General features: G+C 46.6%; 1 protein-coding gene across 4 annotated transcripts in view; it reads left to right on the forward strand.

Annotated features, from left to right (window-relative positions):
- Positions 1–14,520, forward strand: part of PSMD1 (proteasome 26S subunit, non-ATPase 1) — a 150,673-nt gene that overhangs the window by 105,713 nt on the left and 30,440 nt on the right. The window lies entirely within an intron of this gene.

Genomic DNA, 14,520 nt, shown 5'->3' on the forward strand with positions numbered 1-14,520 from the left:
GGGCGTGCACCCGCTCCCCCCCCCTCATGTGTTGTGACCTGCATAGCCGCCGCTTATTTGAGCTGGGGCCGCGTTGCCGAGCGGATACCCTTGGAGAACGTGCAACGTGCGTGTGCCGTGCGTGTGTGTGTTTGCCATGCGTGCGTTTGCCATGCGTGTGTGTTTGCCATGCGTGCATATGTGCGTGCGTGCGTGCATACAGCCGCCAGAGACCGCCGACACAACACAGATCTCCGCGGAAGCGGTGTGAGGAAGGTGACGGGTGCCTCCGAGTCTGTCCATTTGTTTTTCTGTGTTATTCTCGTGTGCGCAATGTATAATTTATAGTCGCTCAAAACTTTTCTTGGAGGTCACGATGTACCCATGTCGGCCCGGCGTCCCTCTCGTTGTGAAGCCAGGCGTGTGGTTTCACAACGAGATCACGGCTGATCTCGCCACCGCTATTATTAATACCCCCAGTCTTTTTCTCCCTTGACAAGCCAAATATCCCATTATGACATAGACTTGCATAAAGAACCGTGGAATTGAATAGAGGCACAGAGACTCATAGATATGTAGACATACGAGAGGCACATACACTTACATAGGGGACATGTACACTTACATAGACCCATACATCTTCTTTGGTTCTTTCGGTAAAGTCACGTAGAATGAGAATAAAATAATAAAATAATAAAATAAAATAACACTACATTCTCACGACGTTTCGGCCACAACACAAGTGGCCTTCAGGTGAAAGGAACAGACCTGTCGGGACGACAGAGCTTCAATGAACGTTGTTAAGATTTGTGGCGTCTTTTAAGCAGGTTTAGAGAAGTGAGGCACCTTGACAAAGGGGTTTACATATCAAACAGAATTTAGCATTGAAATAGCTGAGTGATTAGCTTGTGACTGGTCATAGAAATAGCTATGTTAAAGTCAAAGCTTACACATCCACAGAGGCACCTAGTACAAATCAAACAGGATAATTTAGCATTGAAATAGCTGAGTGATTAGCTTGTGACTGGTCACAGAAATGGCTATGTTAAAGTCAAAGCCTACACATCCACAGAGGCACCTAATACAAATTAAACAGGAGAATTTAGCATTGAAATAGCTGAGTGATTAGCTTGTGACTGGTCACAGAAATGGCTATGTTAAAGTCAAAGCCTACACATCCACAGAGGCACCTAGTACAAATCAAACAGGATAATTTAGCATTGAAATAACTGAGGGATTAGCTTGTGACTGGTCATAGAAATAGCTATGTTAAAGTCAAAGCCTACACATCCACAGAGGCACCTAGTACAGATCAAACAGGAGAATTTAGCATTGAAATAGCTGAGTGATTATTGTGTTATTTAATTTTATTAATTTATTATTTTATTCTCATTCTACGTGACTTTACCGAAAGAACCAAAGAAGATGAATCCTTGTCATGAAAGCTTTAAATCGAAAAATAGACCCATACACTTTACATATACTGACATAGAGACCCATAGATTAATATAGACATTCCATAGGCACATACTTCCATAAATGCTTGCATAGACGTATATAGAGAGCCTTTGACTTGCATCGAGATCCTCTTACTTGTATAGAGACCCGTACACTTTACATACAAACCCATACATTTTAAATACAAACCCATACATTTGACAAAAGGACCCACATATATATGTATGAACATACCAAATGCTCATTCACTTACATAAAGACCCATGCACTTGCATAGACTTGTACAGTGAAGGAAAAAAGTATTTAATGCCCTGTTGATTTTGTACGTTTGCCCACTGACAAAGAAATGATCAGTCTATAATTTTAATGGTAGGTTTATTTGAACAGTGAGAGACAGAATTACAACAAAATCCAGAAAAACGCATGTCAAAAATGTTATAAATTGATTTGCATTTTAATGAGGGAAATAAGTATTTGACCCCTCTGCAAAACATGACTTAGTACTTGGTGGCAAAACCCTTGTTGGCAATCACAGAGGTCAGACGTTTCTTGTAGTTGGCCACCAGGTTTGCACACATCTCAGGAGGGATTTTGTCCCACTCCTCTTTGCAGATCTTCTCCAAATAATGAAGGTTTCGAGGCTGACGTTTGGCAACTCGAACCTTCAGCTCCCTCCACAGATTTTCTATGGGATTAAGGTCTGGAGACTGGCTAGGCCACTCCAGGACCTTAATGTGCTTCTTCTTGAGCCACTCCTTTGTTGCCTTGGCCGTGTGTTTTGGGTCATTGTCATGCTGTAATACCCATCCACGACCCATTTTCAATGCCCTGGCTGAGGGAAGGAGGTTCTCACCCAAGATTTGACGGTACATGGCCCCGTCCATCGTCCCTTTGATGCGGTGAAGTTGTCCTGTCCCCTTAGCAGAAAAACACCCCCAAAGCATAATGTTTCCACCTCCATGTTTGACGGTGGGGATGGTGTTCTTGGGGTCATAGGCAGCATTCCTCCTCCTCCAAAGACGGCGAGTTGAGTTGATGCCAAAGAGCTCCATTTTGGTCTCACCTGACCACAACACTTTCACCCAGTTGTCCTCTGAATCATTCAGATGTTCATTGGCAAACTTCAGACGGGCATGTATATGTGCTTTCTTGAGCAGGGGGACCTTGTGGGCGCTGCAGGAATTCAGTCTTTCACGGCGTAGTGTGTTACCAATTGTTTTCTTCGCGACTATGGTCCCAGCTGCCTTGAGATCATTGAAAAGATCCTCCCGTGTAGTTCTAGGCTGATTCCTCACCGTTCTCATGATCATTGCAACTCCACGAGGTGAGATCTTACATGGAGCACCAGGCCGTGGGAGATTGACAGTTCTTTTGTGTTTCTTCCATTTGCGAATAATCGCACCAACTGTTGTCACCTTCTCACCAAGCTGCTTGGCAATGGTCTTGTAGCCCATTCCAGCCTTGTGTAGGTCTACAATCGTGTCCCTGACATCCTTGGAGAGCTCTTTGGTCTTGGCCATGGTGGCGAGTTTGTAATCTGATTGATTGATTGCTTCTGTGGACAGGTGTCTTTTATACAGGTAACAAGTTGAGATTAGGAGCACTCCCTTTAAGAGTGTGCTCCTAATCTCAGCTCGTTACCTGTATAAAAGATGCCTGGGAGCCAGAAATCTTTCTGATTGAGAGGGGGTCAAATACTTATTTCCCTCATTAAAATGCAAATCAATTTATAACATTTTTTGACATGCGTTTTTCTGGATTTTCTTGTTGTTATTCTGTCTCTCGCTGTTCAAATAAACCTACCGTCAAAATTATAGACTGATCATTTCTTTGTCAGTGGGCAAACGTACAAAATCAGCAGGGGATCAAATGCTTTTTTTCCCTCGCTGTATAAAGACCCATAGACTTGTATAGAGATCCATTGACTTTTGTCGGGAACCATTTGTTCTTCTTCCCTATGACTCAATTGGTATTATATGTGGCAACATCATCACCCCATCACTGTAAAAACTCGGCAGGACCCTTCCCGAAAGACAGCCTCGGTGGGGCTTTCCTGGGTAAACAGCGTAAAATGAAAATAATAAAATAATAAGTGTCACCGGTGGTGGAGCCTGGCTCATTCTTACTGGGTCTGCAAAAAGGAGTAATGCTTTGGTAGTTTAAGTGGTTGTGCTTTGGACGGGCACCGTGGTGGCGAGATGTTAACTACCTCAGCTGTTATACGGAAGGTTGTGGGTTCAATCCCAAACATGATGACGCCTGTATACATATGGAGTTTGCATGTTCTCCCCGTGATCGCGTGGATTTTTCTCCGGGTCCTCCGGTTTTTCCCTCCAACATTTAGAATCAACATGCGTTTAGAGTATTTGGCTGCTGTACATTTCCACGTGATAAGCCACTTTCGTTGAGCTATCATTTGTGGCCAGGTCGCTTATAAAAATAACTCTACAGCTCGGTTGGCCTTACCTGGTAAAGTCGCTGAGTTTTGAAGTTAGTTTTACACTGGTCCCTGTTATATAGCTACGTGGAATTCCCATCACTGGCTCTTGAGTCGCTAATTGAAGGTGAGCCCCGAGCCCACTACGTGTTCTGAGCATGGAGATGCTGCGACTCCTCGCGAGTTCGGTTCATTCGTATTGATTTGTTGACTTTGTTCATTGCACGGTAACTCTATTAAACGGCATAATCTTGTTTATGACCGCTATCGCTGCACGTGCACATGCACGGCGACCCGTGCACACAGCGAATAACAATGACCTGAATCTTTATCTTGCTTAACCAGCGCTCTGCCCTTTTTTTGTTCTTTCATTAATGCACCGTTAACACATCGCGCGCTGGAGAACGGTGGGTGGTAGGGGGGGGAACGGAGGATGACGGGGGTGGAGGTGAGGGAGGGAAGAAGTTCATAATTTATTTGTTTGTTCCAATTTTTATTTCAGAGAGAGCGTACGCGATAGACAGTGCAGCGGCAGCCGACTGGTGCAGCAGCAACAACAGCGACAGCCGGTGTGCTTTCACGCAGTGTACCGCCGTTACTTGTTGTTCGGCGTGATGTCCGACGTTTCGGTCCACCGTACCTGGAGCTTCCACGTTTATACAAATTGATCTTAAAAGAGATGGCATTGCGCTTGTGTAATTCCATTCCCAAAGAATCGTGACCTTACATAAGAAATTAAATAAATCTTGTTGCTCTTCGTATGCATGTTGAACTTCTTTCGCACCGTACGTAGCCAACCGTGCATATTCGGAGGTGCAGAGGAAGGACAACAAACTAAATACAAAAAGCAGTTCTAAAATAAATTAGTTTTCAGTCTAGATTTAAAAGTGCATAGCTACAGAGATTTCCTAATAGGCAGAGCGTTCCAAACAGCCGCAGAAACGCATCTGAAAGCGCACGATGTGGTGGCCGCCTTTGTTCAATGGTTAGCCAAAAGCCGCTGCTGCGAGGATGACCAAAATGAAAAGTGGCTCATGTTAGAGAATTCATTGCAGGTCCTTAGGCACAAGTCTGTCCAGTGTGGCGCACGAATCATTTTGAATCCACAGGTTTTCAGAGGACAAGAGAGAGATTCTTCTCCGTAGGGCCGTTTAACTTTGGTCGAGTGCTCCGTCTTTCAAGAAAGGTCGTTTGGGGGGGGGTCACTCTTTGGATTTTTAATTTCAGTTGTATTTTTTTATTTTGGCGTTATGGATAATCGCACGCCTGCAGTGCTGTTGGTCAGGGTCCATTGCTCGTTTGTGTACGGAGGAGACATTTAGACTTTTTTTTAATTTTTCTTCCCAGACGGTCAAAAAAGAGAAAATGAGTATTCGTGTACTTTTGGTTGCGGCTAGTTTTTGTTGATGATTTAGGCGATGGTTGGTAGTTTGGGATGTTTATAGAGTGCCCGGTTGAATACATTGTTTTACACTTGCAGTTAAATTTCCTGAGCAAATGAACGCCTCTCATTGGCTAAGTACCGAGGGCATGTAATGATTACGCATTTTAAATGCTTTTGCATTTAAAATGCATTTCAAAAACCTTTAGTATAAACTGTAGCACCTCGGCAATTGATATTAACGGTTTTTGTTCATGAAGTTTATATATTTACACAACGTCACACCTGGAGGAACATTCAAAGCATTAAAGGTATTCCCAAGCCTATGAAAAAAAAAAGTAACTTGGCTACACTTTTAAGGGAGGTATGCACTTTGAAATCTGGCTTGAAAACATTTCTTTAGAACTGCTTTTTGCATTTAGTTATTGTTGTCCTTCCTCCTGCACCTCCGATTAGAACTAAACAAGTTCAACACGCATACGCACATACAAAAGAAGCATTTCTTTACGACAGAATGAACACTGGCACGCCATCGCCTGCGGAGATGAATAAGAACCACCTGAAGCTTGCTCGAGCGAGGAGACATTAATGACTTGTGCGCCGAAAGGCCTCTTGCCGCGTTGCGGATGCACGAACGCATTGCTTCATGTAGATCTCATTGAGATACAGCCTGGCTTTTCTTAAGGGGGGGTGGACCGCTGGGCACGCGCACGTCATCACGTTTGTGATGAATAACGGCCCGTGCACTGGGTATAAAAACGGCGTGGTGAAGTAGCCTCTTGGACGCAGGGTGCAATTCCAATTAATGAAAAGCAAATATGCTGGAGGATTTTTTGTTTGTTTACACTACAAATGGCACTCCCATTAGCAGCGCACATATGTCCCCGCTTTTAATGTGCTTATAATTTCGTTAATTGGAAACTCTCTGCGTAATTGCCGTTCTCTGCTCTCGACGATTAGCAACCTGAGCGCCTCTAGGCATTGTAGTAGCGGACTGCGCGGTCCCCGCAACACCCCACGAAATGCGATTTGGTGATAGGACTGCGTCTTGAGCACGTGCATCGTACGTGCTCAGCCCTGTGTCAGTCCACTGCTGGATGATGGCCTCGTGCGGTTGGTGAAGGCGGAGAGCGAAAGACCTGGATGCATAGAAGTAGAATACAACAGTGGCTTGTGCTGCAGTGCCCTCTGCTGCCCACCACATAGACCCACAACAGACGACGGTAATCTTCTTTATGCATGGCTATTGCTCATCCCAAGCGCTGTTCTGACTCAACCCTCCCTTGGCTTCTGAGATCTGGCCACCCACAGGAGGGGAGTGCCCCGCCCATAGGACGGCCACTGATGAGATGGAGCGATGAAATTGGCTCGAGTTCCGATGCCGGGTGGATTCGCGCCCTCCGTGTTATGAATGTTGTGCGCGTAGAAAAGCTTTATTGTTATTATTACAAGCACGATGGCGAGAGATGGCAACGGATTGTTATAGGCCTTCATCCAACAGTGGATTGATCATGGCTGCTGCTGATGATATACGTAATATTTTGCAATAACATATGCTGTGCAAATGTATATCAGAGGCTTGGTGGACCAACACTTTTGAGTTTTCCAAGTTTCAATCGGAGAGTTTTGTGTTCAAATCCTCGACACCCCCACCCCCCCCCCTCCTAGTCTGGGTCAACTTAGCCCATCCTTGCGTGAAAAGTCGCGTGCCACTTTGTGGGGAGGGATAACGGTGATCAATCCGGTCGTGACACTGACCCTCATCGCAGGGATGTGGAATTTCCGCTCGTGGCCTGAGCCTTAAACTGACAATGAGATTGGGGCTCTGGTTCCTTTGGTTAATTGAGAAATTAGACACTTTTTTATACTTTGCTTTTGGCTTGTTAGTGACTGGTAGTGCAATCTTCCACCTCTCCTCCTTCCATTTTCCTACCTCCTGCCCTGCATTAAGTCAAAGAAGTGAATTCGTACATTTAGCCTTCGTGCCGTTCTTTTTGTGGCATAAGGTCGACGCTTATGACAGAATCAGAATTTTGAGTAATTATTTATACTGGGGGAGGAGGAGGAATCCGATTAACTTCTATCAAGCAATTTTTTTCACAGATGTCCCAGTAAGGGCACGGGGTCAGAACGCTCCAACAACAATACAAAAACATGAAAGTAGTGCAAAGAACAGGAAAGGTAAACTCATCACCCAGACACATACAAATTAAACTTAACTACCCCCATCCCCTACCAGGCAATGTCCACTGAGGTATTAACTTAACACGGGCCTATCGCAAAGGCACTTTGTTTTGCAGGTGATTGAGTCAGCGGTCATTACCCAAGTAGGTGGCCATGTTACTGGGTTCACCAAATTGAGTGATTTGCGTGTAATTTTTCCAAATTTGACCTTTGCACCATCGCGCGGGGAAGACGTGTGGCCGCGCGCTTTTTTCAAATAACGTCACGGCGTTGTTTCAAGGCCCACACTACGAAGCAGACGGCACGTGTTTTTTCGTATGGTTAATTCACACAGTATTAACCAGGGTGGCCGTTGGGCTCGAATTTCTCATACCCCCCATCCCCCCCCCCCGCAACGAGCTACAAAAGGGCACTACCGCTTAGACACGCGGAGCTCCGCGCGGGATGCCCTTGCGCGCACCCCGTGGACTCTGTTAAACCCCCGTCCCTCAAATGTCAGTTGAAATGTGGACATTTTAAAGCGGATGACCAACCCGCCGCAGAGACCTGTCAATTTTTGTCCGAATCCAAAGTAGCGATTTGCGAAACGCTTGCCACCGAGAGAAACGGGACATCCGTTAGGCCCGATAACGTGATCTCCAGCGACGTGCCGCCCAACCCCGTAGCATTTCAAATTGACTGCTTGATGATGATGCTGCTTTTTTTTGTTTGTTTCACCCCCCCACCCCTCCCACCGTCCCTTTTTCACCCACTCCACGCGTTGTTCCTTTCTGACGAGCAGTCTCGCCCAGCCCCCGGTGCGTAGCCACTTATCTGAAATGGTCGAGCCTCGCATTTTATGAATCGGGACGTACAGCCTGCGTACATATATTTTTGTTAAAACGAGGGTCCACTCCGTCTTGCTCTTTCCATTGAAATAACATCTCGCCCCTCGCTAGGTGTGAGCCTTTTAACGAGCGGGATTTAGTAATTGCGTGCGTGCGGAAATGTGAATCGAAAGACACCATTCCCGTCGAGAATGTTTGAAAATTGTTCTGCGGTGGCTTTTGTTATAGTTGTTATGCTGCCCATATAGGCAGGAGAGTCTCAAGATTTGTAATTCAGGAGGGTCCTGCCAAGTTTTTGGAGTGTGGGGATGATGCTGCTGCTTGCTGCAAGTAATTTGCAGGTAACATTTTTCAACATTGGGTTTTTTGGCCCCAATACCAGCTACATTTTATGGGGGTTTGGTTTTAATTTTTAGCTTTTGGAGGAAATCTGAGAAACCGGAGGAAAGACATGCAGTGATCGAACCCTGGTTCTTCTTGATGGGAGGCACAAGTTAGTAGTAGTCAGTATCTACTGACTATTGTATATACGGTGTGTAGGCATAGTCAGTAGTATGTAAAGTCAGTAGCATCTACTCACTATTGCATGTAGGGGTGTGCAGGCATATATGCCAACGAAATAAATTAAATTTGCGGGGTGGGGGAGGGGTCGACAATGTTTCGAACCCTGTTGATCAACTTTTTACCCTAACATCTTTTTGATTCAGGCCTTCTGAAAGGCTGTCATAATTTAGTTGACAGACAAATGGAACGCTGGGCTTTTATAATACATTAGACTCAACAGCTGCAAGTTTTGCATCCACTTATTTTAGGCACGCTACATTCTAACCCATTGCGTAGGCCGCAGTTATGATTGAAACCATCGCACTCCAGAAACATCGAAGACGTTGCAGCTAATGTGAGCCACTTGCGCGTGACCTGCCTTTTTTTTATTATTCTCCACTATTGCATCAGGACGGACCCCTTCGTGGCAGAAGTGCCCCGGCGGCTATAATCATTCCGGCTCCCTTTGGCCGCCACCTCCCCAGCCTGCTCCTCACGCGACCCGCTGTTCCGTCACTAATTCAGTCCATCTGTTGCCATTCCCCACCCCCCCCCCACTCCCTTGAAGCGCTGCATTTCTTGCAGTTGTGCTCCGGTGTGGAAAGACAAAGATCCCCCCCCCCCATGTAGCCTTAACAGACTTTTTTGGTTAAGTGCTGCTTAGCGAGCAGCGCCTGATGAAGGCCAGCACCGCGCATCAGGGTGTGGGTGGCCCAGCACCATGCCCAATCCGCTTTTGTCTCCAGAGTGGCGGTGTTTACGCACCATGCCAGGTACTCATTTGAGGCCGAGTCGACCTAGGAGAGAGGCCTTAGAACCGGTTCAGACAATCGTCGGTGGTGTTGTCCGTGAGTGAATTGAACTCGGGTCGCTATGTTCGTAGCGCAGCGCACCAACCACGGTGCCACCGAACCCACATGATAAAAGAAAACACGCACACGCGTACTGCATGCAGTCCGTGTGTGTTCTATAAACAGCTCGCTTAATTACAGCAGAGTTGTCATGTAAATGTCGCAGGCGGTTGCCGCTTAAAATGAAGGACATTGCGAGTAGCCGTGTGACTCGGGGGTGCCCGTAATGTCCAAAAGTTTGCCAATGTAAATTGCAGCGTGGACGTATAACGATAATGCCCTCCGGTACTAATGAGGAATGCTACCATTGTGTGACGGTTAGCACAGCCAGACTTGCAATCCAGAGGTCGCCGGTTCGGTCCCGGCCCCGGCAGTTGAAACATTGGGGCGGGTTTCTTGATCCCTCCCCGCCTCTGTGCACTCAGCAGTTGGGATGCGCAAAATTTCCTCTGGAGGGGTTCTGCAGAGCACCCTATTATCGTGGAGGCCTCTCCGCCAGCAGTGGCGTGAGCAAGACATTGCAGGGCTGCACCTTTACCCGGTGTATTATTATTATTAATGACTATGCAGGAGAACTTCAACTGTGTTATCGCAATTCCTTTTTAGAAAGGATCTAACTTTGGATGTTTGCCCAGTTTTCTGTTTTATTTGTCGCATCGTTCGTGTGTGTTGGAGAAAAAACATACGCGCGTGAAGAAAGAACGCTCCAAATTTAACGAAGATGACATTCCAGCAGCCTACGTGCTGGTCTGCCACCAGCAAGGGCGACTCTTCCTGGGCTTCGAGATGGGCATTTCGACTTTCAATTACTTTCTCTGAAATTCGTTAACTGCCCTACCTGATTGCTGGACATCGTACGAAGACCATGTTGCAAACAAAGAGGTTCTGGCCAGAATGAAGTTACCGTTGAAAACAGACTATTAAGAGATACTCAAGAGGCAAAGTCGGCAGCATTCGAGGCTTGTGTCGAAGTTTGGAGGAATCCGATGAGCTTATGAAGCTCTTTTTAACAGATGCCCTGTCGCGTCACGGGGGTCAGAACTTAACAAAAATAAACAATGCAAAAACACTATAGGCGTGCCAAGTATAGGAAAGGTAAACAAATCACTTGAAACTACTTGTTTATCTTACTATTTAAATCCCACTGAGCTATCTGGAGAGTGGGGGGCCTCCCTGTCCAGGATTTTATCTCGTCACCTCCCGACTGCGAGTCTCATCGGTCGAACCCACTGCGTTCAACGGCAGGGTCGAGACGCATTCGCAGATGTGGAGTCAGAACCAGAATCTTTATACTGCAGGAGGAATCCGATGAGCTGCAAAGCTCTTTTTCACAGATGTCCAGTAGGGGGCACGGTGTCCAGAATGTTAGAACAACAAACGATACAAAACACGATGGGAATTCAAAGTTTATGGAAGGAAAGCAACTCGCGAAAAAAGAAAAAAGAAATATTTGTACCAGGTAAAGCCAACTGAGCTTATTAGCTTATTTTTCACAAGCAACCTGGCCACAAATGATAGCTCAACGAAGTGGTTTATCAAGTGGAAATTTATAGCAGCAAAATGATCAAAATAATCTAAACGCATGTTTCTAAACGTGGAGGGAGAAACTGGAGGAAAAGATCCACGTGACACCTACCCCCCCCCGACCCTCCTGCATCCTGAGCCACAGTGGGTTGGCTCGTCCACAGTCTCAGCTCGGTTCAGCTTGTACCAGTGAAAAACAGAGGGGTATTATTAGAGGCAATTTTTTCATGCCAACCCGTCGTTGTCACGGCTCCGTTCGCGCCCACGCTAACCATGAGAGACGTTGCACCGTCTCTTTGATGGAGACGGCGCCGACGCCGCCGCGGCGCGAATTTATTTGCGGATGCGCGAGGTTAGATTTGAACTTGTGAAATCGGTGACCTGGAAGGGCGAGAGCTGTGACCAAGTCGGCCTTCGGGCTTCCCGTATTATTTGCTTTTTAAATAAGCAAGCAACAAACAAGCGGAAACTCGCAAGCAATGGAATTCTGATCACGACTCCCTTTTCTGAGTTTACCGTATTATAGCGTGTAGAGTGTGTGTGACGTTTAAAGCCGGATGAGCCCTCTGTATTATGCTCGATATAATCCTTTCTCATTTCGAGAGACGTCTCTGCAAGTTGCAGGGTGGGTGTCCCGTTCACCGCCGAATCTCGGAACGCGCAAGCGGTTAGCGTGTACATTTTATTCAAAGAGGGTGTAGTAGTGCTGTTGTTTTTAAAGAAGTTGTACTCAATGCAAATAACTGTGTCACACGCCCTCCCGCATGGCCTCGTGGGAGCCTCGGGATGTCTTTCGACCTGAAGACGTACCAATGAAGATATTTGATTTTTGTTCCGATGACTTTTGTGTACGCCATTGGAACTGATGACACGAACGTTCAGCAATGTGAAGTGCAGGTCTGTTTGTATTTTTTGTTACGTTCAGTCTTGGAAGCGTCGGGTGCCGACATTAGTTAGGGGATGACCTCTTTCAGCTTTAGAGGAGAATATTTATTCCACACTTTTGTTACGCAGTTAATTATTTTCTCTGCCTGCCAGGTTTATTTATAGCAAAAGGTAAAATGCTGTTGGTGAAGCGGAAAAAGCGCACTTCTGGTTGACGTCACCGCCACTTAGTGGCGAATGGCGGTTGTTGTTGTTGTATATCTCAAATAAAACAAATACAAAGCTGCATTTTTGTCGGCGGATTTCATCTCTTGCAGGAGCTGGCCTGTGCTCTGGGTGCCAAAAAGGTCACCTTTTCTGTGAATTGCTTTTGAGATAGCAGGCGTGGCGTAGCACTCTAAAGGTGCTGCCTCCGTCGTCACGACAGCTTCACGTGTTGTATCAACAACATTCCAGCGTGTGAGCCGTTGGGGGGGGTCACCCTCCAGTGTGTGAGCTCACGCAACGCAAACGCAGAGCTGGAGAAAATGTCCCGCGAGGGGGGAGTTGACGTCTGATGCAAAATTGAGGGGGTGGGGTGGGTGGGGGGGGGGTGCCCGTCGCTTGTTGCTTGGGCCACAGATGTGCCTCTCGCTTTGCAGCACCCGTCAGGACTTGATGAGAGCCGATTCGTTTTCCACACCTCAGATGAGCAACGGTTGGCTACGTACGGTTGCGAAATCATTTTTAAACGTTACGTACGTACGTATTGCGTTATAATTCCATTCAACCTCGTTGGTAGTCCACATTTATAGCTTGAAACATTTGATTCCCAATAAACGGAACGTTCTAGGTAATTTCTACCACTTTTTGGTCATTTGTACGATTTGCTCTCCAGCATTTAATGAGAGGAAGAGCCCATGATCGGTGTCGCAGCGGCGTTTGTTTCCTTCCTGGCCACTACCGAAATTTAAATGTGAATTATTACCCTGAACAAAACGATACTGCCCACATTGGATCTGACTGGAGCCCGTTCAGTCGCATTATCTCTGGCGAGCAAGCCTTGATACTTGATGTCCCAATTGGCTGTAATTTTAACAACTCCTTCTTTGATTTGTTTTTTTTTCAAATCGTTACTTTGTTTTGTTTTGTTTAGCACATTGGGATTTTGCCTCTGGGACTCTTGCGAAATATACCCGAGGCGTCTCTGTAGGACTCCATCACTGCGTACGGCACGCTTGGGCAATACCTTACAAGAATTACCGAGCGAATTGAACAGCTCACCCTTGTGCACACTGCCCCAGAGACAGGCTTACTCACTGCTAGGCTATTACCTGGACAAAGAAGTCTGTCTGTGTGTGTGTGTATATATATAACGGTAATGTTCCACTCGCTGACTAATACCACTCAGTCTTCCAAAAGACAAGCTTTCGACAAAGGCACGAGGCATTCGGCAACATGAAGTGACACAAATCCACGTGTCCACACATGGAATTGCTTATGAGCGAAGCGGTTACAAGAGCAGAGAACCGCTGCTTAGCCCCATGGGGCCCTCTGGATGTATTGGCCGCAGAACAACTGCAAAATAAACGTTTATGATTTTTCAGTGCAGTTGATATGCGTTGGTGGCATGTATTGCATAATACTAATTGAATAAGTGTTCGCCCCTGTAGCGTTTTTAACAGGGCTTGCTATTGCGTGCATCACAATCCACCGTTGAAGGGAACCCTGTTCAGATCTTACTCGTCACCGATGTTAGCAAACGGGCCTGAAATCGAACCCAGGTGTGAGGGCCGCACACATCCGCCCATCGTTTTATCGATGTTGGCTCCAGGTTCGGAGGTCGACGGTCAATGTCAGGGGCGCTTCCTCCCTTCTGAGCCGGCACCGCTCACCGATGGAATTCCCTGTCACGTTCGTCTCTGGCCGTCGTACGCAATGCACCGCTTCACATATTTTATTTAGGGGAGCGCTTTAGCTACCCGTCAAAACTGTCAGCAGCTGTCCCGTCGCGCGAGCGAGTGAGCCTGGGTTGATTTGAGACTGCTCGGCAAAACGGTGTGCGCGACTCGATAAATTGGCACCGAGGTTCCGTTTCATCTTGTCCCGGTCCATCGCGGCATGAAATCTCCGTTATTAAAGTGTGCAATTTCTAACTCCTCTAACAGTGGGGTATGTTTTGTTGTCGGTTCCTCCAGTTAATTCCCATTGTTTGTTGTAATGACTAATGTTGTCAGCAGCTTGGCTGATGTTCTCTCCCTTGCTTCGTATGCTGGAGGTCGTGGGTTCAATCCTGCCCCTTACGCCTGTATATTTGTAGTTTCCATGTTCTCCCCGTCATCGCGTGGATTTTTCCATGTAGAACTGATGATGGTAATTGGATTCATAACAGCGATCAGTCATGTGAGAAGCTGCTCGGTAGGTTGTTACACACGGGATATTGTTACGTGACGGCAACGGCCTGGCGCCCTT

This window comes from Petromyzon marinus, chromosome 64, assembly GCF_048934315.1.
Source record: "Petromyzon marinus isolate PM22_M1 ecotype Great Lakes invasive population chromosome 64, UKy_Petmar_22M1.pri1.0, whole genome shotgun sequence".
Classification (NCBI taxonomy): Eukaryota; Metazoa; Chordata; class Hyperoartia; order Petromyzontiformes; family Petromyzontidae; genus Petromyzon; species Petromyzon marinus.